Raw genomic sequence first — 5794 nt, 5'->3', positions numbered from 1 at the left:
CAAAGACTGTCTCTGAACGCTCTCCAGACCACCCCACCCTTTCATTGCTAATACTGGAAGGCAGTGTGAAGGGGGATGGAGGGAGGGGGGGGGTCCTTTCAGTGTGTGTTTGTGTGAGTGTGATCGTCATCCTCCTGTGTATGCCACACTTGTCATGTCGGTCTCAAGCAACACATAGTGGAGGGGAGCTTGCTGATATACGCTCCAGAAATAACCACCAGCCCTGACCTCTTCAACACAGCCAGCTTGTCGAGGAGCGGTGGGGCAGGCTTGTCCTCATTTTCCCCACTGGATCATTGTCCTTGCGAGCATAAAAGAAGGGGGTTGCATGCAGATTTATTCACACTTCTTTAACTCCTTCATCTTTTTTCACATTAGGACCACAAATTTGGCATATTTTATTGGGATTTTGTGTGATAAAATAACACAAAGTACTGCCTAAGTGTGAATTGGGAGCTTTTACCGAGAAAAGTGTGGCATGCATTTGTTTTCAGCCCCTTTACGCTTAAACCCCTTCATAAACTCCACGAAGGGTCCATCTGTGTGTGACTTAATCTTAGCACAAATACATATACTCTGTCGATATATTTTTGCACACCTACCAACACATGGCCATCCACTTAAACTGACAGGCCAGGCAATATAATCATTGATTAAAGAAGCAGCGAAGAGGTCCATGGTAACTCAGGAAGAGCTAGAAAGATCCATGAATCTGGATGAACTGATTGTCCTGCTATCCACAAATCTGGCCTGTATAGAAGAGTGGTAAGAAGAAAGCAATTGTTAAGGGAAGCTAACTCTGCATCCTCAGCATGAAACATGGTGGTACGGGTATCATGCTTTGGCATGTTTTCATAGCAGAGGCAGGGAAGCAGGTCAGGGCTCGTTCTTAGGGACTTTATTGTCATCCAACAGCACATACTGTCTAATGACAGAAGAGAAACATTATAAATGTATGTGCAATATTAACAAACTAAAGTATAAAATATAAATATAAAAGAAACAGAAACTGAATAAAGATATTGCAACATTTGTCGGGAATGTAGCAGCAAACCGAAATTACATTTTATATGTACAGAAAAGTTATGTGCAAGACAAAATGAATAGTGCAAGAATACGTAGCAGCAGGATGTATAGCAACAATGAACGGACCATTTGATGGTGCAGATAGTCCAGTTATACGGTGCAATAGAGTTCACAGTGACCATGTAAAGTGACTAGTTTTGTATGTATGGGGGGATTGTTGAGGGTTTAGCAGTCTGAAGTGTGGGATGAAGCTGTTGAATCTGGTTGTTCTGCATTTAAAGCTGCTGAACCTCCTGCAAGAGGGCAGCAGGGAGAACGTTCCACGATGGGGGTAGGATGGATCTTTTATGGTTGTCTGTAGCCTGGTCATGCACCCTGGTCTGCGAGCAGCTTCATGGATAGAGGGAAGCACTGTCCCGGTGAGTCTCTCTGCCGTCCTCACCACCCTCTCCACACATTTCCAGTCTGGGGCATTGCAGGCCTCAAAGCAGACAGCGATGCGGCTGGTCAGAACGCTCTCTACTGTCCCTCTGTAGAAAGTTGTGACGATGGGAGGGGGAGGTTTGCTCTTTTCATCCGAAGCAGAAAGTGCTCTCCTCACAAGAGCAGAGGTGTGGCGGGACCAGGTCAGCTTCGGTGATCTGCACCTCCAGGAATTTGATGCTGCTGACTGGCTCCACTGCGTAGTCGTTGATGAGGGGTGACTTGGCAGATTTTTCTTAAAGGTGGTCCAGGCTCAGACGGAGTGTAGAGAAGGCAGCATCCTCTGTGGAGTGGCAAGCAAACTGGAGTGGCTCAAAAGGGAGGGGGAGTTTGGAGACGATGTGGTAATTTACAAGCCTCTCGAAGCACTTCATCGTGATTTAGGTTAGTGCTACAGGGCGGTAATGATTGAGTGATGATATTGTGGGTTTCTTGGGCACTGGTATGATGGTTGCAGTCTTAAGACAGGATGGAACGACAGCATGAGTCAGCGAGGTCTTAAATTTGTCTGTGAGGATGTGAGCCAGCTGGTCAGCACAGTCTTTGAGCACCTGTCCCGGTATGTTGTCGGAGCCGGCTGCTTTCCATGCGGCGAGTCTTCTCAAGGTTCTCTGGACATCAGCTGTCTCAACCCTGAGTGTCTGTTCATCTGGGGGAAGTGTGGATTTCCTCACAGGTGTTGTTGAGACCTTCAAAGTAATTTTTGAGTGCATTGACAAAGTCTGTGTTCTCCTTACAGGGTAAAGGAGCAGCCTTAAGGTCTGTGATGCCATGTCACATACTGTACGCCTGGTTTTTGTCGGGTCGTGAAAGAATCCCTGGATTTTCTGACCAGAGACACGCTTTGCTGTTCTTATGGTCCGGTTCAGGTTGGCTCTGGCTGATCTGAGGCCCTCTCTGTCCCCACACTTTAAGCCTGAAAAGAAATATGCAAAAGAAGTGAGACTGGTGTAGATATAAGTTCACTATCCGTAAATATACAACCAGGCCTACAATGATTTACATCAAAGCATATGTATTTAACTGAGAACTGAGAATTTGTGACAACACTCAGAAGGTGGCTGTTCCTTGTAGACATCATCCAGCCTAAAAGGGCTTGATATATTTCACAAAACAGAAATGGTAAAAACTTCCCATCAGTATATATACAAGCAATGTAGTGAAATACCCAGAAGGATTGGAGTGAAAAATGGTTGTACAAAGGGCTGAATCCAAATGCATGCCACATTTGTAGGATTTTTATAAACACTTCATAAATTTGCACAGCCCAGGGTAGGTCTATCATACATAAATCTAAGAAAACCATTAAAGTTTGCATGCTTTGTGTCAGTTTTCTCAGTGTGTGCTGGTAAAACACTGAAAATCAGTTTCACCTTTTGGCTGTCTAGAGGAAACTGTTTTTTATAAGGATGTTGTTGCTCATGAAGATCAAAAGCCGCTGAAATGTTGTTAGCTCCATGCTTAAATCTCCTCAAATATTGTACTGTATCACCTCGTTAATTTACCTGACGTATACAATGATAAACCAAAAGAAAAAAAAATGGGATTGACAGTAGATCAGTGACGTTGTTTGTTTTAATATCGGCCACCTTGTGGCTATTATAGATCAATGCATTGCAAAGAACAACGAATGCAGACCAATTGTTGGTGCCCAAGACAAAAGATGTGTAAAGACCTAAAGATCACAAAATATTGTATTAAAATGTTCTGGGACTTTCAAAGATGTCATGTCATGGTCCTTGGGCTTCTGGAAAAACAGGCCTACATCATACCTAACCATATTTAATTTACCATATATATATACATATATATTCAACTGAAAGCAATATAGGTATTTGAAAGTAAAGGGGACAAATGCAATCCTCACTTTAGATTTATATCTGGGGGGAAAAGTGGAATTTGACGCATCAGGTTTTTTTCCTGTTTAAATGTATGTTCTTGCTTGCTTGTTTTGGCAGTAAATACAGTAATTAAAGAGAAAAACAAGGTTCAACATTTCAAGAAGTGTGTGACTACTTTTGCAGTATCAAATGATTCAGCTCCTGGGAAAAAGAGCCGGTCATTCCCACAGACGGCAGAGACGGGGGGACGTAGCGGAAGTCGCCGTACGGAGGCCGGATGTGGACGTGGCACAGCGCTGCAGCAGTTCCGCTGAATGTCCGCTTCTGCTACCGAGAAGGGATTAGTGAGCAACACCCCGGGACGGCGTCGGCTTTTACTTCTGTCGGCCACAGGGCTCCCCCCTTTGCCACCAACAGCGGATTGCCTTACTATTCACACCTCTACCGAGGTAGGTTTCGATCCGGTGCGGCTCGGCGTCGGACATCTTCACCGGGGTTATATGCGGGGAGCTCGGATTTCGCTACCTCTGCCGATGCTAAGCTAACCGATGCTAACAGACGCGGCTAGCGGCTTTCTCCAAGGGAACTGGAGGTTATTAGCTTCGCTTTCGGCTAGCACCAAATGTCAGGGTGGCTAGCATCAGCTATCCACCACAGGCTGTGCTGACTTGATCACAGCTGATTCAACCACCTTTGCTGTCATCATGATTCAAGCTGGCCTGTTGCTAACATTAGCATTCCGAGTTAGCGCTCACGTATCCGCAGCTAAAATATAGTTGTTTTTTTATCGGCTTCTCGCATTCTTGACATACTTTAAAGTACAGTCACCAGCGTTTAGACACAAGATATTTAAGCCACTCTCTGTTTGAGACTTTAACTAGCATTTTACAAATGCTACTTCTAGTAGCTCCCAGGCTAATGTTGATGCGGCACTGCTACACTCGCTAGCTTGTCATCGGGTTTTGCTGCAGTTCAGGACTTGTGTAGTGACTCTTTCTGTTGTCAGTCATTGCGCGATTAAAGGGCTTTTTCATCCGACTTTAACCCATTTTTAAATTAAATGTCTTAAGCTGACGACAGGGTACCTTTAGCAAGACAGGGCTACCTTTAGCAGGCCCGACTTGCTAAATAGCGATTGTATTTCTCATTATGGTCCTTTCTCTGTTGAATAATTCAAAAGCTCCGCTCTTTTAGCCCATGTTTGTTAGATGATACTCGTGTTTGTCGTATAAGTTATGTAGAAACCCGAGTGTATGACGAACAGCTCAGCTGGCACACATCTAGTCAGCAGTCAGGATCTGAATCTGTCAGAGTTAAAAGTTATTCTGGGGATTTGTCGGTGTTGTTGAGCAGTGAGGTGAGATCCGGTGTTTGACAGGGTTTAGTTTTTCCCCAGTAATTTTTTCCTTCCGCCATTTGTTTGCTGTTGCGGCGTCGCGCATGACCAGGTGAAGCGTATAAAAACAATAAATGCGTTGTCATGGCAAAGTGGTTTTATTTGTCCTTTTATATTTAGTCTTAAGTGGGTTTTTGAAGGAGTTGCACGTCAAGAAGTCTGATTACTTTAGAAGAATAAATGTGACTTGATGCTAGAATTATCTTCTAGATTGGCATCCGTGTTTATGTCCAGGTAATAAAAAACACCGCAAAATACAAAAGGTAATCTGGAAGTCTGTAAAACGTTGTGATTCATAATAACAAAACTGTTTTATTTCAAAGAACATTTAATGAAGTGTTGCAACAGCGTCTGTATTTGGCCAAAGCTCAGTTCTCCATTAAGAACCCTGACTGTGAAGAACTGACGTTTAGCTTGTTTATTTTTTTTGTTTATTTTTTTTTTCAATGTGTGATCCAACTTTGAAGTTTTGATTAAGAAAAACCCGTCTTTACAGAAGGTAATTAAACGCCCTGTCCTGTATCCGATCAGTTGAATAAAGATTGTAAAATCTAAAACTTTGTTTTAAAACAAATCTACAAATCTGTAGGATTGATGCCACCAGGAAAAACTAAATGAGCAAGTTAAGCCAGATGCGTAATTGGTGTTATGATCCCATTTTCAACCCACTACTGCAAATAATAAGCCTTTTTTTTTTTTTTTTTAGAGGAACTGTGCATTCAGCAGCAATAAACCAAAAAACTGGATGCTCTCAAGTCTATTTAACTTTTTTTATATTAGTTTGCTAGTTCCATTGCAGCAAGAAAAATAAAATAAATTTTCACTGATACTGCATAAAATTGACACATTATGACAAAGTTGACATTTAAAACTGGCTTCAGCATCTGATCTTGGTGTGTTTGCATGGCTGGCATTACAAAAACAGCTGTCTCTGTGTGTATATTTTGGAGAATGTAGATCGTTACTGTAAGATTTGCCCAAGTCTATTTAGATTTTCTAATCTACAGTTCAGTAGGATGGTGCAGAGCAACTGTGCTGAAATGCATTC

The sequence above is a fragment of the Fundulus heteroclitus genome, chromosome 10 (assembly GCF_011125445.2).
Source record: "Fundulus heteroclitus isolate FHET01 chromosome 10, MU-UCD_Fhet_4.1, whole genome shotgun sequence".
Lineage (NCBI taxonomy): Eukaryota > Metazoa > Chordata > Actinopteri > Cyprinodontiformes > Fundulidae > Fundulus > Fundulus heteroclitus.
The sequence above is the reverse complement of the archived record's forward strand: the minus strand, read 5'-3'. Positions refer to the sequence as shown.